This window comes from Ciconia boyciana, chromosome 1, assembly GCF_034638445.1.
Source record: "Ciconia boyciana chromosome 1, ASM3463844v1, whole genome shotgun sequence".
In the NCBI taxonomy this organism is placed as follows: domain Eukaryota; kingdom Metazoa; phylum Chordata; class Aves; order Ciconiiformes; family Ciconiidae; genus Ciconia; species Ciconia boyciana.
Genome location: NC_132934.1, coordinates 119,986,977 through 120,001,142, shown reverse-complemented (window position 1 = coordinate 120,001,142; position 14,166 = coordinate 119,986,977). Strand labels below are relative to the sequence as shown.

General features: G+C 44.6%; 1 protein-coding gene across 6 annotated transcripts in view; it reads left to right on the top strand.

The window, feature by feature from the left end:
• ERG (ETS transcription factor ERG) overlaps positions 1-14,166 on the top strand; it is a 148,882-nt gene that overhangs the window by 49,480 nt on the left and 85,236 nt on the right. The window lies entirely within an intron of this gene.

Genomic DNA, 14,166 nt, shown 5'->3' with positions numbered 1-14,166 from the left:
AGCAGTTTCTGGGTCCCCTCTTTAGAGAATGGGGAGAGACCTATATTAGGAAGGAGTGAATTGTCCTTGGGAAGCCCCTCTGTCTTTCCACTGTTTACATGGAGGCTCTAGAGCAGTTACATTAAGCACAGGGGGACTTGTAGGTGGCTCTTCATTAGAGGGACTGAATCCCATCTTACCTGGCATATCCTCAATATGTGACACAGAACTAGGGATACACCCAGGCCTTTTCCAAACAAGCTAGCTCCAAATCCAAAAGCAATATAATCATGTCTTGTTGACATTTTACACAACTGTAGCAATCCTTTGGAAAGCAGGGAGTAGATGGCAGGCTGTGCAGGAGCAGCCATGTCCCAGACCTGAGTCTGGATGTCAGGGCAGGGCAGAGGTTTGCACAGCAGAACTGCTGGTGATGTCTGAAGACACCTGGGGCACAGTCCTTGCTGCCTTGTCAGCAGGAGACAGGCTAAGCCGCCTTCCTCCCAGCCTCCAAGCTTCCTTGCAAAGGGACCTGTGTAGCTGAGCAGGAAGGGATCTGTAGGGCCCTCCTGTAGGACCTCTCCACAGAGAAGATCTGGGGACAAGGGCTGCAGAACACAGCGTGCTGCGTGGCATGGACCCAGCTGGCACACGTGTCCAAGTCTGGGACAGCAGAGCTTCCCTGCCCAGCATTTACACCAAGAGGCCCTCAAAGTGAACTCAGAATGAACAAAAAGATGTTTAAACCTTGAAGTGGAGGCCAACTGAGAATTCAAATTCATTCAATTAGAGAAACTAAAGGAAGCCACCTACTCCTTAGTTACAGCTTCAGAAAATCTTTCCAATTCTCTCCGAGTTATGCCAGAACTGCAGCCAGTCGCCTAATGGTGCGTGAGCCATCGCAGAGACATTATTAACTCAGACAGAGGAAAATACACTTTCAGTTATTCCATGCTAATAAAGCGCAAACTAAACAAATTTAGGCAACAGAAGCAATTATGTAATTAAACATTTAACTGCAGGATTGATTTTTAAATGGCTAATAATTCAAACCAAAGCACGCATACAAAGAGGAAGGGGGAGGAAGGTAATTTTAACAATTGAATCTAATCGGTGCCTCAGTTCAAATGCGTGGCTATAAATGTCAAAACACATAAGATCTGATGCACGAACAGAAGTGGAACCAGAATGGATGAGCATTCCTCACTTGACCAGATTCCTCTAATTGGGAGGAAGTTAAACACATGGAGTGGGGGAACTTTGTGAGCTGGGTTATCTCCAGAGCTCTCTTTAGATACCAGTCTATGCTCCTGAACAGCCTTTCGAAATTGGCAGGAAGCAGTGAACTGAGGCACAAACTGCAGGCTCAGCCTTGTGCTTGCGTGAGCCCTTCCACATTCTGCTGCCGTCACCTGCAAAGGAGGAGAAGCTGGATCCTTACCGAATCAAGAAAGGGCTGCTGTGAGGGATGGCTCCCCACGAAAGGAATGGAGAAATTCCTGTCCTCATCTGAAAAAAAACTGTTTTCTGTTGCTCTTTGAATTGCATTGGAAGGATGGGAGAGACTGTCCTGGGCTGCAGCAGAAGGTGGGTTTGATGAAGATCAGTGCTGTTGGAGCGCAGCAGGATAGGACATTCTCTTGGCTGCAGGGATGTATTTGTTTTCATAGTTTATGGCGGGGCTGCTCCCTTTGAAAAAGTATAAATCTTAATCAAATAAAACTGATGTGCTGCCATATTTACCCATCTCACTGGTTGTCCTACATCATGTTTTAGCATATAAGTTACATGACAGAGTTATCCAGGGGTTGCCAGCTGACACAGAAACAAACCCTCATGTTAAATTGCCTGCAGATGTCCTCTTCCAACTCCTGCAAGGAACTTCTACCAGTTCTCTCTCTCCCTTTTTTTTTTTTTGTGTGTGTGTGTGTGTGTGTTAAATAAAAGCAGCAGAAGAGGGGGAAAACAATCGCAGTTGAATCTCTGTGCTAGTGCCTCTGTTTGCAGGACAGGAAGCCTTAAGAAGACAATGCAATTTATAGGCAAGCGCAACAAAAAACCCTGTAAGGATTTCCATGAACTGTAGTGGACCAAATGAGTCGTGGTTATTTTTAAGAGTGGAGCTGACTGAATAATGCCAAGTCTAATGCTGCCAAGGTGCACTTTTCAGAAGATTCAGACCTGCGGAGGTGAGAAGATCTTTATGTTCTGTTGGCTGTAATTTATTTGGTACTAGAATTTATGGCTTAGAGATTTGACTAGACATCCCTTTTGTTTTGATACTGATCTAAAGAAATCAGGATTTTATCTGATGGACTTAATGTCTTGTTCTGTTTGGCAGAAATCTCCAAGTAAGATTGTGACATTCTTGAAAACATTCACTGTTTTCATTTACATAATTAGGAATTTTTGTTTTGTTTTTGTTTTCTTTGTATGAATTTACTGAAGTTTGTGAACTTTTTGCCTGGCTGTCCCGCTTGGTTGGGGAAATCACAGAATGTTGTTTCTTTTTCCTGGCTGGAGGAGTACGGGCTATTTATGCGTGTTTTAAAATATGCTTTCTGTGAGTGCTTACATGTTCTTCTTTGCAATGTGATATTTCTGGATGTTCAGTCTAGCCAAAAGCAATTGCAAAAGGTTAGTGGAGAGCAGAGATCCCATTTAGACACCTACATGAAATACCATCCCTTCAAAAGCTGTGAGTGCCAAACAACTCCCACTTGGAACAATGGAAGCTGGTGAGTGCCGACAGCTTCCGAAAATCTGGCCTCACACGGCTTCAAAAGAGATAGATTGATTAGCAAGTCCAGCAAACTGTTTTTTTTTTTCTGTACTTGCTTAGCTCTACATGGAGAATATTATCTGTACTTGAAGTGTGCTCAGCAGTTGCAGGTGATGCACTAAGAGGAAGGTTCCTCCTGGGACGGTGGAGTTCCAGGTGAGTTGGTAGGTAGGTAGGCAGGCAGGTAGCTAGGTGGGCTGGCAACTTTTTCCCAAGTTTGCTTCAGGAGAGCTTTGGCCAGAGCTTTGAACTTTACTAGTCAGGTAGAAGGAAAGCCCTGGAGAGCTACCTCTGTAACTCCCCCACGTGGATCTTTTTTCAGTAAGAAAACAAAAGTGGTTTTCCCAGTTGTCTTAAACTGCTTCGGAAGTGACATAAACAAAACCAGAAAAGGCCACTCTGACATTACTGAAATAGGGATGTCCAGATGGGAAATTATAGTAATATAACTCTTGCATTCAAACTTCACGTCCTGTGTAACTTCCATGTGTGGGCAAAGGAGATAAATTTGCTCTCTGGAGCTACACGTGCACTTCTTTCTTTTGATTAAGCCTGAAACACTTTTGTCTTCCCTCCTGTGATGATGGAGTGAGGTCCGCAGGAAAAGTAGGATTAGCAATTAATGTTTTGGGAGCTGTATTTCTAAACTAAGTTATCTTTGTGGCTTTCTGAAATGTTTTTTTAGTTCTATCACAAATCACCAGCCATTTTTTCAGTAAAGCAGACCTTTCAAATACAAGAACAATAGAACTGTGCTAAAATGAGGAATGATTAATTCTGAAAATCAAATAAGGAGTTTCAGTTATTGTTGCTTTTTAAACATGGCAAACAGGTTGGGGACCAATATGTTTGCAAATGACCTAAGTCTTCCTTTCCAGTGGTAATCCGTATTCTTTTGAAAAGCTAATAAAAGTGGTGTATGAAAGAAATTCCTGGGGCACTGCAGAACTCACCCTCCTAGGGAGAGAGCCAGATGTGCCGGTTAATAACCTAGCAAGCAAAGCCAGGGCAGTAACCACTTGGTATCACCTAAGCCAGACGTTCTGTGTCGATGCAAGGCAATATCGCATACTGGTCACATTTGCAGCAGAGAGCTGCAAGACATGTGCAGTCTTATTAAAGGAGAAAAAAAAAAAAGGAAAAGAAAAGGAGGGGACAGGGAGAGGGAGAGGGAGACAATGTGTCTGTCCTGAGAAGCAGCAAAGTAGCAGACACACTCCTCCACATGTGCATTAGTCTGTCAGCCTGAATTCTGTTATCCAGATGTTGGGGTGGATCCTATGGCAGAGACCACGAAGGAAAAGGCTTTTAAAAGAAATCGTATTCCAGCGGTGAAATTAACGTTACCATATTTTTCAAATGCAATCACTAGTGTAATTTTTCAGAATGCTTTAGTAAAATAACAAATTCTAGATTTAATGATTTTTACAGGCTTATTTGGCAGTGCCTCTTCCAAACACAAGCGTACGTGTGTGAAAGTTGTCAATTGCTTTTAGAACCAAGATGCCTTAAACAGTATGTTAAAATTGTTCTCAAACCAGTCCTACTGAACTGAAAATTGTTTGTGCGGGGGGTCCCGCAGCCCCATGTGCCTTTCTCAAGGCCCCACCCCTCAGCATCAAACCCTTTGAGGGCTTTGGCCATCACATCAAAACGATGCTTATGCATAATAAAAACATATATATTTGCAGTGGCAATCAGAAGACATCAGCATCAAATAAGATTTTTTAAGAATTCCAAATTTACTTTCCCAGGCACAGCAGAAAAATAAATTACTTATGGCATTTATGGTATATTTGTAACTTGAAACTGATGGCTTCATGTTACTGGGCATAACGTGTGTGGCATATAAACAAACACTGCACAAAAAGACAAGTCCCAGCTTTGTCTCTCTGACACTTTGCCTCTGTGACCGGGATTCCACAACGAATGCCACATGTGTATTTCTACTGAGCTCATGTTTATGTTGAACTCGGCTCAGCCCTGTGCTGGTCTTCCCCACTCGTGGCAGGATCAGGGTGTCCGAGGAGAAGCCAGGGTGTGGTGATAGGAGATGATGTGCGTGCCTGACCAGCCATCGTCATCGCAAGGGGAGAGGGGGAGCATCTGCGAATAAACATTTATTTGAACGTGTTAAACAATGCGGTTGTTGTTCTTGCCTGTAAATTTTTCATGAGGCTTCAGGAATGCAACATTTATGTAAAAAGATGGCGATACGCAAATGGGTCAGGGCAATCCCAAGCACAAATACAGGCTGGGCAGAGAATGGATTGAGAGCAGCCCTGAGGAGAAGGACTGGGGGGTGTTGGTTGATGAGAAGCTCAGCGTGACCCGGCAATGTGTGCTTGCAGCCCAGAGACCCAGCCATATCCTGGGCTGCATCAAAAGAAGCGTGACCAGCAGGTCGAGGGAGGTGATTCCCCCCTCTACTCTGCTCTGGTGAGACCCCACTTGGAGTACTGCATCCAGCTCTGGGGCCCCCAACATCAGAAGGACGTGGACCTGTTGGAGCGAGTCCAGAGGAGGGCCATGAAGATGATCAGAGGGATGGAGCACCTCTCCTGCAAAGACAGGCTGAGAGAGTTGGGGTTGTTCAGCCTGGAGAAGAGAAGGCTCCGGGGACACCTGTAGCAGCCTTCCAGTACCTGAAGGGAGCCTACAAGAAAGCTGGAGAGGGACTTCTTACAAGGGCATGCAGTGATAGGACAAGGGGTAATGGCTTTAAACTGAAAGGGGGTAGATTTAGATTAGATACAAGGAAGAAATTCTTCACTATGAGGGTGGTGAGGCACTGGAACAGGTTGCCCAGAGAAGTTGTGGATGCCTCATCCCTGGAAGTGTTCAAGGCCAGGTTGGATGGGGCTTTGAGCAACCTGGTCTAGTGGAAGGTGTCCCTGCCCATGGCAGGGGGGTTGGAACTAGATGATCCCTTTAAGGTCCCTTCCAACCCAAACCATTCTGTGATTCTATGATTCTGTGATGCTATGATTCTATGAAATGTTACTAAACCTCATATTCATGACAGATAAGGAGTCACTGCACTTTCAGCTATCGCAGAAAGCAGAAGGTAGATATATGAAAACTTGAAGAGTGGATTTGTGATTATGTTGCAAATAGAAATACTGTTTGTATCAGTATTAGTACAGTGCACTTTGGAAGCAGTCTGGATGTTTTCATACATAATTATGGCTTCAGTAAAATCGTACATTTATAGAGACAGCTAGTGTATCTTTTCCCATGTTGGAATAGTATCAGCTGAGTAGGTCTTGTGAGAAATCTCAGTTTGTAGTTTTGCTAAAAGCCAGACTCACAGATGTAGATTTCTTTGTGGCATTTCACCGTTGGATATGATCTTGACTCTGCTGTGAATCTCAAAAGTTAGTGGACCTCTGCAGTTAATTCTTGCATCTGTCACACAGAGTACATGTGGAGGTGCAGCACCACCTAACCAGGGTGAAAAAAAAAATATTTTCCTTTCTAATACAGCCAGGGTGTAGCTCTGAGTGCCCGGCAGAGATAACCAAGCTAGCTGAGGATGGGCCAGCTTTGGTGCTGCCCACAGCAGAGGCACACTGGCGTGACGCTGATGGCTCGCTAGCCCACCCTGCTTGGCAGCCACGCTGTTTGGATTCAGCATCCCCTCTTGCCCCGGGAGAGGGGAGGAAGGGGTCCATGGCTGCCTGCCCCTGCCCTGTGGGGCCTCGAGGAGCCGAGTGTTATCTCAGACACCCATTAACCTTGCAGTCTGCCCCGGCGCTGAGCGCACGCCTCGGACGAGGCCGGGCTGAGAGCTGCTGGGGCTCCGTGGGCGAGAGGTTTCCAGGCGAAGCAGCCCGTCATTGCACACTGCAGTTTGTCAGAGTGAGAGCCTTGGAGCCGGCAGGGTGTGATTCATCCATCCCGGCAAGGTCTCTGAGGCAATCTGACATTATTCGGACTGATATCATTAATTAGTGCAGGCTGAATGTTATTCTTAGACACTGGATTGAGTATTGGGTAGAGAAGCCTATGAAAGGGCTCTTTGATTTTGGAAAATTCCTATGGCACTGTCAAATTTGCTAACAAAATTAAATCATCTGCCAACTTTCCAAGTTAAGGAGCACATCCCTTCTGGAGGCTTGAATGAGTCTTCTCAGTGCCTTCTTGGGATCAAGGGATTATTTGATTTATATTAATGCCAAATGAAAATGATAGATAGCCTCCAAAAACCAGTCTTATTAAATCTATCAGACAGGCTTTGGAGAAAGCGTTTGTGTTTGTTTGCTTCAGCACAGATTTGATCCTCCCCCACCTTTGTTTGACGGTGTTTGGTTTAACGCGCTCAAGGTGGAAGGGAGCCAAAAACCAGAGTTTTTGTGCAGCCTGGAGTTTGGTCACCGGATTGCACCTGGGCTCTGCCTCTTCGCTGGGGTGACCCGCAGCCCCTCGCAGCAGGAGCAAGGACCTGTTCACGCAGCCGTGGCTAACTCAAACAAACCCCAAATTTAATGAAGTTTGGGTCTGGTCTTGAAAAACGTCAGGGTTTGCTCCAAAGCAAACGAAGAGAGCAGCTCCCTTTGCTCCTGGCGCTTGTGTCCCGGGGGTTGGCACCGCTCTTCCCTCCTCCCGACCCTTTTCCTCCCCGGAGCCACCTCCTGCCCCGGTGCCGGCTGGCCGCCCACTTCATGGACCTTGCAGGTGTCCAGAATTAGCAAAGCCTTTGCGGGCCTCTGGCGGCAGATATATAAATATAATGCTGTCATTCCTTTAAAACCCCAGCCCCGGCAGGACTGGGAGCGCGGGAAGCGCGGCGCACATGTGGGCCGGCTGGCGATCACAGATGGATCCCATTGCAGCCCTAATAACGCTGGGGTGGGGGGAGAAGGGCAAGGGGGCTGCCGGCAGGTCAGCCCCTCTCCCCGACCCGAGTTCATCTGTCTCCGGGCTGCTTTTGGTCTTCGTGTAAACAGGGAGGTTCCCAAGTGTGCCCGCTTCCTCTGTTTGCTCTTGCTGCCGCGTTTTTTGGGCAAGGAGGTGGCATGCGTGGCCAGCTGGTCTGCTTGGGCGGTGGGAGCTCTTCAAGTAATTGCTGCATTGAGCCCAACACTTTGTGGTTGAATTAATGTGCATGTTATCTGAGGTAGGCACTTTTGGGATGATGTGAGCATAGTGACGGTAATCGTGTCACCAAGTGTTCATCTGCAGTGTGGGTTGGGTTCGTCTTTCGGCTGCAGCACGTTGTCCCCAGGGCAGGCACTGCAATACGTGTGTGCATGTGTGCACACATGCACACACACACACAGAGCTGGGAGCAGACCGGCAGCCACCTTAGCCGAATAAAGCACATGAATACTTACCATTTGGGAAAAAAAAATCTGTTATAGATTGTGCTGATTATAAAGAGGTTTGATGTGGTACCATACGTTCAGCAGCAGAAAGACCTGAGTTATTTGAATCCCCCGTTTGGTTTGGTGTGGCTTGTGTCCATGAGCCAGGCTGTAATCTGTAATTCTGGCTGCTGGAGTGGGGATTTTTTTAGGGATGTGTGTGTGACTTGCTTTAGATATCTGCTCTAGAGGCGCCCTTAAAGCATTTTGCTTCCATTGCCAGGATCAACAGACGAGGTGCTGGAACAAACTGATAAATTAAATAGCAACAAGTTACCCAGACCTGATGGTATTAATCCAGGAGTTGTGAAAGGCCTGAAAAATGAAGTGCCTGAGCTGCTCACAACAGAAATGTAGGGACTCAAGGGAAGCCGAGAACTTGGGAGTGACAGTCTTTGTACTTACTTTTAAAAACAAATATGAGAGCAGTGCTAGGAAGCACCTCCGAGCCTTACTGCAGGGCAAAAATAACACCTAACTAGTCACAATAATAAACAATGGCAAAGTTATACATACACCTCCTACATCAATTATATGAAAGAGATGAAGTGGGATGTATTTTCCAAAGGAAAATTGGAAATCTTTGTTGTACCACAATTTTTAGAACGCACAAAAAAGCAGATTTGGAAGAACAGTTTAATTTTTTTTTAAAAAGCTCCAGGAGCTTTCTCATCAAGGGAAAAAGTGACATTCAGTCACCCATTAAAAATGGATAGGAAAGAGAAAATAAGAAAATAACAGTAAACATTCAGTTTTCAGCCTGGCACCCAAGATCAGCAGCAGGGTGTCTCAAATTGCATCCTAAATCTGGTGTTGTTTAATACATTAGTAATGAGCTGGAAAACAGGAAGTGAGGCTCCAATCAGATTGGAGATGATATGCATGTTCATGTATTTTTTAGGTTATTCAAGACAAACTGAAAGAAATACGGAATGTTTCACCAAGCCAAGTAGAAAGCACTGTGCTATGACAAATCAATATGAAAATGCATATGAAAAAGTAATGTAGGTAGGAAAAAATATATGTGCCATTGAATAACTATCACTGTGATTAAATATACTGAATACCGCTTTTGAGGCACGCTGCACTAATCTTCTTCCATGCTGAAAACTGGTGTCCTACTCTTTGCTTATCAGTTTGTAATTTATGGCGAAATATGAACCTGCATCCTATGACAACTGTTCCTCTTTGATAACTTTCTTAAAGTTATTCTGCAGAAAGTCCTGAGCTTCTGGTACACTTGTATTCTGTCCAGACCAAGCAGTGATCCACGTGGTGCAGTGGCTGTCAAATGGCAGTGATGGTAATTAATACCGTAATCAGCTGTTGTAGCTGCTATGATGGGCCTCTGTGCTTGTGACTGAGAGGAAATGGCCTTTAGGACGAGAGGAAATGGCCTCAAGTTGCACCAGGGGAGGTTTAAACTGGATATTAGGAAATTTTACTTCACTGAAAGGGTTGTCAAGCATTGGAACAGGCTGCCCAGGGAAGTGGTTGAGTTGCCATCCCTGGAAGTATTTAAAAGACGTTTGGATGAGGTGCTTAGGGACATGGTGTAGTGGTGGTCTTGGTAGTGTTAGGTTTACGGTTGGACTCGATGATCTTCAAGGTCTTTTCCAACCTATACGATTCTGTGATTCTGTGATTCTGTGACTGAGCGTGGTGGCTGGGGTGGGTACAGGATTAAGGTGTGTCCTGGTACTGCTTCTCCACAGAATCATTCTTAGTGCTGCTGCTGTTGGTTGTGGTACGGAGTCTGGTATCAGTGTATTTTTTTTGAGATACCTGTATAAAATATTTGTAGCTGGCTTACATTTACTGTCTCTTGCAGTATAAAAAATGTTCATTTTTCAACTTGTATTAAGAGAAGTGAGGGAAGTTCAGCGATTTCAGGAATAGAGAAATGGAATAGAGAAATACAGAAGAGTTGGTGCTCAGTGACATACTAGAAACCCACTCTATAAGTCTCCCCTGGCCAAGGAAATCTCACTTGTTCTGAGACTGTAACGCAGAAGTCCCCTGGCCATATTGTCGAGTGGTGTCCTTGGAAAAATGCTTTTAGTGAGCCTCGAGGTTATCTGTGGCCCCTGCAAGATGCTGTATTATTCTGTGAAGTTTCTACTTGGGCATCACGTCTGCCTTTGCGTGAGGATTGGGCACTGGGAAGGGCTGTGGGCCCCAATGACTGGTGGCCCTTTTTGCCCAGGAGAGCGGCACGGAGCAGGAGGAAGCCGGGTGAGCATCCTTCCCATCATGTCAGTGCCTTCAGGCATGGCCTCGAACATCCACTTGCAAGATGAGAAAAGAGTTTGGTCTCCATCCCTCTAGGAAGCCTTCTCCTTTCCAGAGGAGACTGCCAAGGTTAATAGCCGTGCGTGGGTGTAACCTGAGGTGTGGTCAACGTCTTGTTTTTTGGGACCTGGATTAAAACCACCACTAAATAACCACCTATCTGCTGGTGACGACTTCTGGTTGTTCCCGAGCCGAGCTGGATTTAAAATGGTAATGTGGATGACCCAATTCCTATTTACAGTTTCCTTAGCTCTCCCATGCTCCCAGATGTATCTTTACTCGGGAAACTACATAAAGCAGCTGCCACATATTTCCGTCAGAGTTTCCATTAGTATCAGTTCGTGCAGAGGGTGCCAAGTCCAGTTGTCACTTATGTCAGTGAGATCTCAGTGCTCTTTGAGTTCCCTCAGATCCGGGAGCTGGTGTGGCTGGCACTGGCTGCCCAGTGCCACCCATTTTGTAGGGAGTGTTTGCTGCCTTAGCATCTCCCATTATTTCTGTCTTCCTGATGTCCTGTAAGGCCTGTGAAACCCTCCTCTGGCTTACATCCCATTTCTTCATTACTTTATGCCACTAGGGTCAAGATTCGTCTCACCTAACTTTACTTGTCTGAAAGCTAAACCCATCTTCAGAGCTAGTGGAAATAGAGGCATATCCAGAGGGTATTTAATCCCATTTTAAAACAGATTTCAAGGGAGCCTAGGCAACTCTTTCAGCCTAGATGGTGAACTTTGGGCAGCTAAGGTAAGGTAAAGATAATCTTGCTAAAGGGTTTGCATACATTGCTGCTTTTTGATTCTGTAGTGGAAAGGTGCATTCACAGGCTTGAAAAATCTCCTTAAACTTTTAAAAGAAAAATCACATGCCAGCTTTATAACAATGTATCAGATGGAGAAAAAGTTCTACCAAATATGTTTCAAACTGCTACCTTGGGTAGTTTTAGTACTCATTTAAAGGCATCAGAAGTACAGGGATTAGCAATTTGGATTTACAAATTGCTAATTTTTTTAATAGTTTCTGGGGGGTGTAGGACAGCAAAAGTCGTTCATGGCCTCATGGGACTGTAACTTTTAAAAGTTTTCGTAACTCAGTTTTGTATGTTAATTTTCCTTTCACCAACACTTGTAGGATTACACATAGTTTTAAAAGTATATTTAATCCTGTCTCTTTAGGAGTTTGGTGAAATATTTTGCTTTAATGCTTTGTGTCTGCTTGGCTCTGCCTAAAAATTAAATACACACTAATCTTTATTCTTCCCCTGCTCCAGAATGAGGTTCTTTTAAAATGGGTTCAAACGTACAACCCCATTACCCAAGTTGATGGTATCATTCCTAGCTAGCATCCCTGTGCCTCTTGCAGATTTCAGCTTTTGCTGACAAGGAGGCACAGCATTCCTGGCTATTTGCACCATATGGTGAATAACTGCAGCTTTTGTCATGAAGGAATCCCCGAGTGCTTTTCAAACTGTTTTTATAGGAGTCACTTCACTCATCACTGAAATGGAGCCAGTGCTGGAGTAAAACATGGCAACCATTCAGTGGTAACCGGAGTTTGCAGCACTTCTGAAAAACTGGGACCATTTTGTAAAATGTCAATATTTCTGATGACGTCGGTCACGGGAGGCCAGGTCCTCAGTATGAATAAATTAACGTTTTGGCTTCACTGGTGTCTGCAGAGTTGCTGTGATTTCTACCCATGGCAAAACTGGCCTTGACTGAGTACTTTTCACTCTCTGAAGCCTGGATTATACGAAAGCCATTTTTGTCCGATTTCCTACTTTGTAAATCTTGAAGCAGCTGTCAGAGGAGGCATCCAGTGTTGTCTGGAGTGGACACCAACACTGCCCCTCCCCGGTCCTCGCCCCTGCTGCTCACTGATCTCCCCAAGCCTTTCCCAGGGACATGAGCTGCCGTCCGTGCAGGTCCTGCACCCTTCTCACTTCAGGATGATGGGAAGAAAAAACAGCCTTATCCTTGGCTTATCCTTACAGCCAACACCAGGTGGAGGTAATGACCCAGGTAGCCTCTGTTTGTTGGTCTTTGGACAGATTTCACAGCTCTACCAGTTGCCTGCTCCATCCGGAGCGTGGCATGAGGTCTCCCTCTGCTTCAGTCTCCTGCTGTGCAGCGGGGAGATAGCATCTCGCCAAGGGAGGCAGCAGTATTTTCCCACTTCATGCATCTGTTATGAGGGTAAATTAATGAAGTAACACAGGCAAAGAGCTGCAAGGTGGATGCATAAGTTAAAAACAAACAAACACTGGGTAAAATTCCTGAGGTAAACAATACAAGGCCATCTCGGATGCCTAAAGTTAGAAATCATAGCTTTCTGCCATCACTTCAGACAAATAAAATTAGAGATTATCCCTGTGAAAGTTTTTGAAAGGAAACTCTTTTCATGCAGTCAAAAGCCCCTCTTAAAATCTGTGGGCTGTTTGCTTGAGTTGGAGCCATAGGATCTGGCCCTTGCAAACGCAGTGCTCTTCGTCAGAGGGAAATCTTGCACTGAAGAAATGAAACAGCAGCACCAAAATAATGCTTTTTGTCTTTAAGATGTGCAAATTCTCATGATCTTGTAAGTACATGCCTTAACTAGGGGCTCTCCAAGACAGGTTAATGTGAACCCTGGGATCTGGTGATGCAGGACTTCCCACGGCATCACCTGGGCTTTTCTGAGAGTGTCCCCTAAAAATATGATAAAAAATGAGGGCCGTGATGTTATGGGTGGAGTTGTGTGGAAGAGAGCGTGGGGCTGACAGCATTTTTTCCAGGAAACTGGGCAGTGGGCTTGTGATTTCAGATGCTTTACAAGATACTGCTGGTGATCTTGATGAGCAAACCAGGCTGCCTTTCTGCTGGGTGAGGTTCAGATAATGCGTAGCCCCACTATTACGTACTTTCATGTGGTTTAGATATAGAGTATTTATATTGTTTTGAATGAAATAGACTTTAATGAGAATGCAGTTTGGAAGTGCTGGCTGTAATAGCAGCACTGTTAATATTACTGTTTTTGGCATGGCAGGCACAGGAAAAGTCTTTCTAGAGCCAGAAATCTGACAGGACTGACAGGGGGTAGCATCTCTTCTATCTGTCTTGCTCTGCATGTGGCTATAACTTAAGACTATTTTGGCTAAAAATTGACTTGGATGTGAGAGACAAAAGATCAGCTTCACGTGTGTAGATGTAACCTACTGCAAATCATCTTCCTCCCTCCTCAAGAGAAAAGTTGTGAAGGAGTTTCTTGAAATATTTCACTCACATGAGCATGAGAAACTTTTTTTTTGTAAGGAGAGGTGCTTAAAAGAAAGAAAGGAGTCTGTAATTACATAACTTTCATTTATGCCAACATCCATTTTTAATGATTTTCATTTTCAGGTGGCAAATCAGCATTCCATTTTCAAATAGACTGTTGGCTGCATTACTCTGAAGCATTAAAATGTTTCTGTATCCAACCTGTATATTTACATTTGAAAACAAAACTCTTCAAGAAATATTTTTAGATTAGGTTTTTTTTGAAGAAGCAAAAAATGATAAATCATTTAGAAGGGACTGAGTGTATGCATATTGCCATTTTTTAGCTATATATCACTGAACACATTGTCAGGAAAGCGATACAAAATGTTATACTTCCCTGCTTTGAGGAGTTCTGCTCTCTGAACAGAATAAAACTGAAATAATGTAGAAGAATTGCCTTGGAAATCTATCAAGGAAATAAAAAAAGATGTAAAATAACTTCACATTTCTTAAT